Source organism: Pelodiscus sinensis, chromosome 31 (genome assembly GCF_049634645.1).
Source record: "Pelodiscus sinensis isolate JC-2024 chromosome 31, ASM4963464v1, whole genome shotgun sequence".
NCBI lineage: Eukaryota > Metazoa > Chordata > Testudines > Trionychidae > Pelodiscus > Pelodiscus sinensis.
In genome coordinates, this window is record NC_134741.1 from 9,395,986 (window position 1) to 9,408,083 (window position 12,098).

The window sequence follows — 12,098 nt, forward strand, 5'->3', positions numbered from 1 at the left end:
GGGGAACAGGAGAAACAAACAAAATCAGATGTGCAGTGACTGGCACAAGGGTGAGTCCACCCTGGAGTTGGGAAGGGATTCTCCCCATAGTGCTAGTTTGCCACTACTCATAACATCAAATACAAAAATTATATCTACATATGAACAGTATGAACAGAATCAGTGAATTGTAACCTTTCTGCAGACATGTCTCTTGGCCCACTTTGCACAAGAGCTGGTGCACACATATAACAGTGGTTGCAACAATGTCTTTTGTGTTCCTGTCAGAAGCCAATAATGTCGCACCTGGGATGTGGGGCAGCTGCATGTAAAGCACTCTCCCATGCTGCCTCAGTTTGGCAGGGGCCTGACAGCACAGGGAGAAAGTGAGGGTCACACTACGGGAAGCCCAGCACCCAGAACCCTCTGGTCCTGCCACTTTGACTCCCTCTCCTCTCCAAGTCACATCACCAAGAGGAACAATACTCTGGGGAGAAGGAGGTGGGGCTGGAGCAGAGCAGAGAGGCAGGGGCTGCCCCCAACGGGTGCCTAAGATGAGCAGGAGGGGCAGAAGATAGAGGAGGTACGGAGGGCAGATCTCCTGCCGGCCAAGAGGAGTGAGGGGCAGGGGGGATAAGGAGGAGGCAGGTACGCCCTTCTGCCAGCCCAGAGCAGCCTCTGAGCCCTAGGCACACACAGCACTCAGGCTGAATAGGGGTCCCCCAACATTTTGGGTGCCCTACACAGCTACGTTATTTCACATATGCCTAATGCCTGCCCTGCTCACAACAGACACACAAGAGTATTGCAAAAGATGCAATGTTGGTCAGCTGAGTCAAATTCTTCAGAAACAGAAGGAAAAAGTAGAGAACTAAAGCAATTAAAAATGAAGCAGGGAAGAAAAAGGGGCAGCCTAAATGAGAGACACATCCCAGGTGGTATTTGGGATTCAGCTGGAGATAGTGGAGGTGGAGATCCATCTCTCTATCCTGTTCTGGTCAGAACTTCTCTCAGGATTGAGATGAAACAGGTCTGGCATCCTAGGAGATGCTGGGGGTGGCAGCTATGATGGTGAAGCTCAGTCCACTGGCCAATTTCTATCCCCCCCGCCCCAAATAGTTCTGTAAGTTCTGTGTGTGTTGTTCACTGCTTGTCTGACTTCATTCTGCTCACGTTGGGGATTAGCTCTTTGGGTATGTCACCAGTGTTTCCCCTTTCAGGAATACACCCCTCCATGACTACGTCTACACTGCAAAGTTTTTGTGCAAAAACTCACGAAGCGTCCACACTACAAGCACGTTTTTTGCACAAGTATAGTAGATGGTCAGAACACAGGGCTTTTTGCACAAGAGTTATTCCTCTTTCAATGAGGAATAGCTCCTTTTTGTGCAAGAGTTCTTGAGCAAAAAGGAAAGTGTGGACTTTACTATCAGGAAAAGCACAGGTGCTCTGATGGCTATTCACAGAATGGCCATCAGAGCTTTCTTTCACAAGAGTGTCCATGGCAGTGTGGACGCTCTTTCACAAAAGCACATGACAGTTTGGACGCGCTCTTGTGCAAGAACTTTTTATGGAAGATCTCCTGCACAAAAAGTTCTTGTGCAAGAAGCCTGCAGTGTACACATAGCCCATGTGTCTGTCAGTCACTCCGTGACCCAGGCTGTCTCTCGAGTTCACTGCACCAGTGGTACCTGTAAGAGTCTCCACCACTGTGTTCGCTCCTTTCATAGGCCTACAATAAAACTTGTACTGACTATCGTTTGTGAGATGTCTTTTGACAAGATTGTATGTAAGATTATAAGATTCTATTCTATGATATTACTGAGACATAGTCCAAATCTGGAGGGAGGTCACAAACTAGTTCTCCGAGGACAAAAGGCAAGCCAATGGCTTGGTCAGACACCAGAAAAATCAAACGTAGAGAACCTGTGCCATTTGTGCTTCCTTCCTTTACATTTTTTTCTCTCTCCCTCCTTCCTCAACACACAAAAAACTAAAGAAGCAGCCTGGACTGGAGGGAGAAATCTTGACTGACAGGAATTCAGCCTGTCAGACTGCTGGCATATGTGGCGAAAGAGACTTTTGCTCTGAATTCACTTAGCGTGCGCAACTAGGCATTAGTTGCATTTTACTTTTATTTTCTTGTAACCAGTTCTGAGGTTTTTTCCTTATTGCTTGTAATCATTCAATGCACTCCCCAGTCCAAAGATACTCCCTCATAACCTATTATTGCCTTGTTCAGTTAGCTCAGTGCAGTGATATGGAGACTAAACACCTAGATCTGGGCAGAAACTCTCACACAGACCTGGTAGCATCACTGGGGATTCACAGATCCACAGATGCTCAGCCTGTAACCAGTTTCCTGGCAGAGTTCCCGCAAGGTCTCCCAAGCACCCACACTGTTCTACTGGAGCTCCAAGGCTGTCCTCCAAGGCTGGACTGTAGGGCAGCAGTGATTCCTGCCTCTCTATGTGCCTCGCTGCAGTGAATCCAGCCCAGCCAGACTCCTGCTGGAGGCTTGTACACGATCCCTTCAGGGCTCAGAGCTCTCAGTGGGTACGTCTAGACTACAGGCTTTTGTTGACAGAGGCTTTATCGACAGATACTGTCAACAAATCCTCTGTTGACAAAGAGCATCTAGACTACAGCCAGTTCTGTCGACAAAGCAAGCCACACAGTGTGGATGCAATAGCACCTTTTTTTGACAGAACTCTGTCGACAAAAGGCGTTATTCCTCATAGAATGAAGTTTACCACCATCGACAAAACTGCCACGTTCTGTCGACTTACTGTCGATAGAACTTGGCGGTAGTGTAGATGTAGGTATAATTTTGTCATCAAAAGTCCACTTTTGTTAACAAAACTCTGTAGTCTAGACACACCCAGTGAGTATTTCCAGTGATACAGGCTGCCTTGGTGAAACAAGGGAACCTTTTATTTATCAGTTACGCAGACTTTGAAAATCTGCAGAGAGGCAGGCCTAGGAAATGGGTCCTCTGGGTGGGAGCCAGGCTGTCACCAGGCCCATTCTTCCCTACCCTGTCTCCCTTGTCTCCCCATTCCAGCAGTGCCGTGTGTCTACGTACTCTAGTCTTCCTAACCCAACCCTGACACCTCTCCTCTGCTCTCCAGGGAGAGTCATGCTGTGCTCCTGTGTACTGCAGCTCCAGCAGCCAGGTGTTATTTAGACATTGGGGTTTCCATTGTCTCTCTAGGGTCGGCCATTCCCAAGTGTTGATTCCCCCTCAGAAAGTCCTACCAGCTCCGTCTGGGCTTCTTACTTTAATCTCCCATGTCCCAGGGAGAAAATCAATTCATTCCCTCAGTGGGTAGTGCTGCCAAGGCACAGAATCTTAGAGACAGTTCATAATATTATCACAGACAATTCCCACTGTTGCACATCTTTCTCCCCCTTTGAGATCAGAACCGGGGAGATCTCTTCCACGAGACGGGAATGTCCCCATTTCCTGCTACCTTGCGACTGAGATTCCTTCCAAATTCAGGTAAAATACTTTGGAAGTGTGGACACTATCTTCCAGAAAAGCTTCTTCCCAAAGAAGCCTGCAGTCTAGACGTAGCCTCAATGAGATGGGGTAGCAAAAGAAAACTGAGGCCCATGAAAACTCCCCGGCTGTGTCTACACTGGGCCACTTATTCCGGAAAAGCAGCTGCTTTTCCGGAATAAGCTGCGAGCTGTCTACACTGGCCCCTTGAATTTCCGGAAAAGCACTGACGATTTACTGTAAAATTGTCAGTGTTTTTCTGGAAAAACTATGCTGCTCCCCCTCGGGCAAAAGTCCTTTTTCCGGAAAACTGTTCTGGAAAAAGGCCAGCGTAGACAGCACAGTAGTCTTTTCCGCAAAAAAGCCCCGATCGCAAAAATGACAATCAGGGCTTTTTTCCGGAAAAGCGCGTCTACATTGGCCACAGACGCTTTTCCGGAAAAAGGGCTTTTCCGGAAAAGCATCCTGCCAACGTAGACGCTCTTTTTCCGGAAATACTTATAACGGAAAACTGTTCTGTTTTAAGCATTTCCGGAAAAGGGTGCCAGTGTAGACGTAGCCCCCATGTTCACCCTTCTAGTGTCATCCAAAAGATCAGACTTGAGGGAGGATGTGAAACTGCTCTGAACTGTGTTATGAAAATGATATGTTTGAGTAAGGAAATCTTCACTGTAAGAACCCTGGAATTGTCTTTTAGAAAAAACTACCAAGCAGATGGGAAATTTTTTTTATTATAGGCAGTTTTTGTCTTCTCCTATTAGCTAGGGCTATGTCTAGACTGTAGGCTTCTTTTGGAAGCAGCTTTTCCGGAAAAGATCTTCAGAAAAAACTTCTTCTGAAAGACAACGTCCACACTGCCAAAGCGCATTGAAAAAATTATCCTCTTTTTTGAAAGATATCATCCACACTGAATGGATGCTGTCTCTCATTGAAACTATAGTTACTAGGGCACCTGTGTTTTTTTCCTCTTTCCTCTTCTTTCAATAGAACTTCTTCTTCCCCGTCCACACACACCTGTTTCTGAAAGAGTTATTTCAGAAAAAGGCTTCTTCCTCATAGAAAGAGTTTTACCAATATTGGAAAAAAACCCTCTGTTCTTTTGATTTTTTTTCAAAAGAATGCGATTGCAGTGTGGATGTAAGTGAAGGTTTTTTGGAAAAATCTCTTTGGTGTAGACATAGCCTGAGGGTTGAAACTGAGGGGAGAAGCCATCATTACCTGCTAAATCTCATCTTCTAGGGAATGAGCAGACCGGTGAACCCAACCTCCTCCAATAATCAGCTGACTTGGCTGCAGCCTTGGGGTATCTTTTCACCTTGGTCAGGGTTGGGAGTGACCCTTGGAGCACATGGGAGCATCAACATTGGGAAAATGCTCAAAGGAAGAAAAGTAAGCAACTGTAAACTGTTACCGCAAAAATTTAGGCACCAACTATCTGTAAGCATTTCTGGGTTTAGCCACAGATGAGCTGGTTTTTGTGAATCCCAGTGTGTCCTGATTCTAGGATTTGTTTTAGGTACCTAAAGTGACAGGGCCCTAAATCCTCCTACAAATCTAGCTGGTGTTAAGAAGCATCTCATAGTGCCAATAACATCACCAAAAGAAGCTATTCACTAATTGCAGCTCACAACAGGCATCAAAACGGCAAGAGCGGACGAGCTCTACTGCAGGGCCCTGGCTCTGCTAAAGCACAATGAACTAGCAAAAAGAAAAACCTCCCCTCAATATTCACGTTAGAAGCTTTGTGGGGTAGAGACCAGAGTTCCCCGTCAGCATTTCTGCAGCCAAATTTGCATTCGGAGCATGGGGAGGGGATTAGTGGGGTTGTGCAACACCAGTAGCTCATCTGGGTTAGTTGTGGGTGAGGAAATATCAAACTAGCCTGTAGTTCCTGGGATGGAAGCCGCTTACCTGCTGAATCCTGCGGAGGCACTTCCATGCAGCATCAGGGTCCTGGGAAGTTCTTAGGTTCTCTACTATCCACAGCCATTTCCCAAGAGGAGTTCCTCTTCTCTGTGAAACCTCCCTTTGCTGAGGTCCATTCAGCACCAGAGTCCCACAGCCAAGGAGATTGACTTTGTCCAGTTCATTTCTGCCTGGTGTTGACTTGCTGCATTTTTCACTGAATGGACTCGCTGCCTGTTTCTGCCGCTCCCACCAGTGTCAGAAATGAAAGTAACAAGGTGGCTGGGACGTTATCGGAACAGGAATCCTGGTCACGTGCTGAGTAACCTGCAAGGATCAAAGTCCTCTTAAAGAAACCTCCCCAGCAATGCCTGTGAGTGACAGCTTGGGAGCCAATCTGCCTGCTTTGGCAGGTGACACTCAGCTAGGCACTGTTTCTCCTGCTCTCTGAGAATCAGCAACCTAACAAGCCATTGCAGGTAAAGGCTCCGTTCTCCAAGGCTTCCCTCTTCAGGTGAAGGAAGGAAAGTCTCCCACTTTCCTTATTGTGGGACGAATGTGTAGTAATAAGAGGTCCTGACAAAGGAAGTCTGGTGTGAGGCCTAAGGCCTGAGCGTCAGTCGATGGTTTGCTACCTAAAGCAAAACTAAGTTGTGACCAAAAGTCAGGTCCTGCTCACAGAAACTTGGCAAGGACAGGGCTGCTGGTATTGCAGAAACACACAGACCTAGGAGATACTAGGCACAGGCCATGCACATAAACATTCCAGAAGGATGGTCACAGAACATCTCACTGCAGAAACAGCTCGGTACCAGCACACTCCCATAGCTAACAGGGACGTACTGACCCAGGTTCAGTACCGGGTCGGGATGACAGCCTGATGGACAGGGATGTTTTGATTGAACCACCATGTACAAGGTAATGGGAGGTATCTCGGTACATTGGAGGTGTCAACCAAACACGTGTAAAGGTGGCACCTTGATATGTAAGAAGTGATGTGTAACTTGTTTGTGTATAAAAGTGTGTCTCAGAGGGGCTGTCTTGTCAGCCTAGGGGATAGGGGAAACTCCTGGCCACTAACTGAGCTGAGTTCATTGCCAGGGCTTGCATATGTACTAGTGTAAAGTGTTGACATCTGGTCTAGATGCCCAGGGTTCTAGAGACTGTAAGTTATTTGACAATAAACCTGGCTCCAATGCCTTTGCACCTTGTCTGATATGTGGTCATTGGACTCTTAGAAGTCTGAGGTGTTGGCTACCTGCACAGAGCCTGCACAGCATTCGGAAAGAGCACAAGTATTCAGAAAGAGCACATGCACCTCACACAGCCAAATGGTTATCAATGCTAAAGGAAGCAGAACAGATACCAGAGCACCGGTGGCAGCATCTGACAACAGTATGGAAGGGCCAGGCCACACTCTTCCATATTAATGGAGGAGGAGCAACATCTGGAATAGAGATTGAGTGCAGAAGGGAACTTGTGGTGAGGAAGGGTGCATCTACACTGCAGGGCTTAACTCAAAATAAGCTACGCAAATTGAGTGACATCAATAAGAACATAAGAACGGCCATACTGGGTCAGACCAAAGGTCCATCTAGCCCAGTATCCTGTCTACCGACAGTGGCCAGCACCAGGTGCCCCAGAGGGGGTGGACCGAAGACAATGGTGATTTGTCTCGTGCCATCCTTCTCCAGCCTTTGATAAACAGAGGCTAGGGACACCATTCCTACCCCCTGGCTGACAGCCTTTTATGGACCTAACCTCCATGAATTTATCTAGCTCCTCTTTAAACTCTGTTAGGGTATGTCTACACTACAAAGTTAGTTTGAACTAACGGACGTTAGTTCGAACTAACTTTCATAGGCGCTACACTAGCGCTCCGCTAGTTCGAATTTAATTCGAACTAACGGAGCGCTTAGTTCGAACTAGGTAATCCTCATTCCACGAGGATTAAGCCTAGTTCGAACTTACTAGTTCGAATTAAGGGCTGTGTAGACCCTTAATTCGAACTAGTGGGAGGCTAGCCCTCCCCAGGTTTCCCTGGTGGCCACGCTGGCCAACACCAGGGAAACTCGTCTGCCCCCCTCCCGGCCCCAGACCCCTTAAAGGGGCACGGGCTGGATATGGTGCCCGTGCCAGGTGCAAGCCTGTCAGCACCCAGACAGCAGACCCTGCACCTGGCACGGATCGAGCCACCCACCCGATGCCCCCCAGCCCTCCCCCTCTTCCCAGGACCAGGCTGGCGGCTCCCGGGAGCTTGCCCGGGACCGCAAGAGGCGGGCACCCGCCTGGGCTAGTGCAGACATTGTGGACCTCGTCCACGATCTCCGCACTAGGCACAGGAAAGTGGCCGGCTTGGGCAGGAGAGCTGCCAGCCTGGTCACCCAGGAGCAGGTGTGCATGAAAATCAAGGGGGTCCACTGAGACCCCCAACCCTGAGCCCTGAGCTTACAATGGCCGTCCTGGGTCAGACCAAAGGTCCATCTAGCCCAGTAGCCTGTCTGCCGACAGTGGCCAACCCTAGGGACCCTGGAGGGGATGGACTGAAGACAGTGACCAAGCCATTTGTCTCGTGCCATCCCTCTCCAGCCTTCCACAAACCTTGGGCAGGGACACCACTCCTACCCCCTGGCTAATAGCACTCCATGGACCCAACCTCCATGACTTGATCTCACTTCCCTTTAAACTCTGTTCTAGTTGTAGCCTTCACAGCCTCCTGCAGCAAGGAGTTCCACAAGTTGACTCTTTGCTTTGTGAAGAACAACTTTCTGTTACTAGTTTGAAGCCTGCTACCCATTCCTTTCCTTTGGTGTCCTCTAGTCCTTCTTTATGGGAACTAATGAAGAACTTTTCTGTATGCACCCTCTCCACCCAACTTCTGCTTTTAGAGACCTCTATCCTGTCCCCCCTCCGTCTCCTCTTTTCTAAGCTGAAAAGTCCCAGTCTCTTTAGCCTCTCTTCATATGGGACCTGTTCCCAACCCCTGATCATTTTAGTTGCCCTCCCCTCTCCCACCCTCTCTCTTCCCCTCTCCCACCTCCTTTTCCCAGTCTCCCCCAGTTTTGTTCAATAAAGACAGATTCCATTTTGGAAGACATGTTATCTTTATTTTGTACATCAAGAAAAGGGGCTAGGGAAGGGTAAGTGGAAGGAGGTGAGGGAGGAATGGGGTACGCGCCCCCGATGGGGAGGACGGGGCTGGCTCTGCGGACTTCTGGGGGTGGAAGCTCTCCTGCAGCCCCCCAATTGCTCCCTCTCCCCAGATGGCAGCCTGCAGCAAGTGCAGCCGGTCTGATGGCCGAGTGCTGTGATGTGCCCAGTGTGGGTACTCAGGGCAATCCAAGCCAGGACTGCTTTGCAAGTGGGGCACCCTGAGAACTGTCTGTCCGGGGTGGGGGTCGGTACTCTTTAAGCACAGCCCTCGGCTAGCCTGAGACAGCATCTCCACGCTCTAAGTCCTCCTCTGATGCCCTGCCGGCACTGCTTCCGGCCATCCTTAAGCCTGGTTCAGGGTCCACTTAATGTGGACGCGCTAGTTCGAATTAGCAAAACGCTAATTCGAACTAGTTTTTAGTTCTAGATGCGTTAGTTCGAATTAGCTTAGTTCGAAATAACTAATTTGAACTAAGTTAGTTCGAATTAACATTGTAGTGTAGACGTACCCTTATAGTCCTAGCCTTCACAGCCTCCTCTGGCAAGGAGTTCCACAGGTTGACAATTGTGTATCTTATTTCAAAATAGGGAACGTCTACAGAGCACTTATTTCAAAATAGAGCACTCTTCCTCCGACCCCCCTTATTCCTCATATAATGGAGGTTACAGGAGTCGGAGTAAGAAAGCCTCCAGCTCAACAGTATTTTGACACTATTTCAAAATAACTGCCTGCTGTGTAGACACAGACTAAGTTATTTCAAAATAATGTTGCAGTGTAGACGTACCCGGAGGGAGTTTGGGTGAAAGGCAGTTGTGACCTGGAGCACTGGACTGGGGTGCAGGAGGTTGGATTGTGACCTAGGGCTGTTGTCATAACCAGGAGGGCTGACCAGCACCTGGAGACTAAGGGGTTAACTCTGACCCTAGCCAGGTATCTAGTCAGCCAGTAACAATTCAGGTAGGGATTTCAAACTGGGACAAATGGATTTTAATCTTTTCCCTTCTTTGTCTGGGTTAGAGCAGTTTCTTCCAAGTTACAGGAAGATGGGAGGCCCATCTCTCTCCAAGAAAAGACTTCTTATAGAGTGTAAGTCGTGCAAAGTTTAGATAGCCCATCAGATTTTATTGTTTTCTGGTTTGGGAATTTGGAACTGAGGTCTGTGCTGTTAAAAATGTTTTTGCTTTCTTTAAGTGTTTTTTTTCTCCTCTGTAACTAAGTTTAACCCAGGGCCTTTTCCCCTGAGTATCTATTGGTGGCTCTTTTCCATCTAGCCACTTCAACTACACTTCAACTGTAGTTTTGTTTTGATAATAAAAGTTTGTTTTCTTTTTTTTAATTAACCAGCAGTGGTTGATTTCTGTGTCCTGCAAGGTCTGCCTGTTTGTCTGACTGAGGAGTCAGCTATCACAGACTGCAGCTTGTTTTTCTCTTTTTCAAGCTCTTTTTGGGGGAAAAGAGCTTGGGGTGCCCCATGGGTTGGTTTCAAGTGTCCACCCCTGTTTGTGGGTTCAAAAGCACTTGATGGTGGCAGCAGATTCCCCAAAGTCCAGGTAGTAGGATTTTGCGGGGAAGTTTTTGAACTAAAGCCTGTAGAGACAAAGTGTTGGAGTGGTCTTGCGGGCCCCCACTTCTGCATTTGTCATGCCAGCATGAGGAATAGCCTTGACAGCGGGGAATTGGGTTATTAGAGGGGGTGCGGAGATTTGGGTTGTGAGCTAGGGTAGGAAGAGACTGTGATCTGGGGCAGAGGATTGGGGTGCCAGATCTGGAAGGGGATATCAGGGGCAAAGGATTTGGATATGAGGAGTAGGAAGCAGGAGTGGGGGCAGAAGTTTGGGGAAGTAGGGTGCCTGAGGGGGCCAGAGGCAGAGTCCGGCCAGGAGAGTTACCAGCCAGCAGCCCATTCCTGAATCAGCCTCCCGGCCAGCCAGTGTTCAAGGGGGTGCTGGGAGAGATGTTAGTCCTTGTTCCCAGCCCTCACTCCTCCCTCCTACTTCTGAGGTGTGGAGAAGCTCGTCTGACTCTTGGCTTTAAGTCCGCCCCTGGTAATGGCTGCAGGCCCCACACAGCCAGTCTAACATCTCTCCCAGCTCCCTCCCCCTTGAAGGAAAGACCTTGTCCTGCTGTCTCCTGGGTAAGAGGCCTGCCCCAGTCAGTCAGCCCCATACACCGAGCCCTGAGTCTCTGACTGGGTGGGGCTGATTAATCACATGGGAAGCTGGGCTGCCATGCAGCTTGGAGGGAACACTGCTGCCTGCTCCACCCCCACACAGGTTGTAGCCATGTGCTCGGGAGTTTCTTGTGCTTTGTGGCTGCTTGTTATTGAAACAGGCAGCTCCCATTGTCCACTTTCTGGCCAGAAAGCAGCCAATGGGATTGTGCTGGGGGCAGGAGCAGCCCCTAAAGCATTTTTCCTTCTCCTCTGGACTCACAGTTTTTAATGAAAAATTGTCCCACAGCCACGTTTCTGAGTGCATGCAGGTTGGGTGAAGTGAGCAGGGAGCCTGCCTAGGGCTTTCCACAGCATCCGCGGGCCGGATCTGGTGGCTTGACAGGTGATCCAGCCCAGAGGCCATATTTTGCCCAGGCCTGATTTATAGTCACAAAAATGTCCAGCACTTACATTCCCCTGGCTACTGCCAGAAGCTTTGTGACACCCCTGCCTCTCTTGAAGAAACAGAAAAATCCCCTCAGTGCACTTGTATGTGTGAATGTGTATCATGCAGCCCTCTCTGGCTCCCAGCCACAGAGTACATCCATCTTTTACAGAAGCCGTGGCCAACCCACGGCACATGAGCCACATGCAGCTCTTGACCCTCAAAAGTGCGGCTCACACAGCCACTCCTGCCCCCGCCTCCACGGCTCCTGCTGGCTCCCCTCCCCCTGCCCCCAGCTTCCCTGTGCTTACCATGTCAGAAGTTCAGGGTTTTAAAAATGGCACCCAAGATGGTAGCCATCTTAAAGGGGCAGCCACCTTTAAAAAAATAAATAAAAAAAATTTGTTTGCTCGGCAATTCTGTTCTGGGGGGCTTTTTTTCCCCTTGATAGTTCTGGTGCGGCTCTTCACATTTTTTTCACTGCAGTTTTGACTCTTTTTTAAATGGGTTGGCCACCCCTGTTTTACAGCTTTCCACACCTTTGGCTCTCCTAACCACCTTCTTCTCTCTTCTGCCATTAAACGGGGTCATAAATTGTCGTTGGGTCATAAATGATCCAGGCTGAGGGGAAAGTTCAGTCTGCCTGTTTCTTTGCGCTGGGTGGGGTTAGATCAGTCAGGCAAATTATTTACCAGACACCAGGAGCAATGGCAGTTTCCGTCCTCCAGCTTGGCAATTGGGGAATTTCTACAGGGGAAAGTAGCCTGCATGTCACTGCTAACATACTTTAAACATGGTGTGGAGCAAATATCATTGTCTATTCCACATGTTAAAGCTTGGTTGTGCCCTAAAAGTTGGGGAGGAGTTTGGGGACTGGATTTTGCCCCAACATCTCTCTGATGCCAAGTGTAATACTGAGCCACTGGCAACCACATGGGGCCCAGCTGCAGCCCCACTGAAT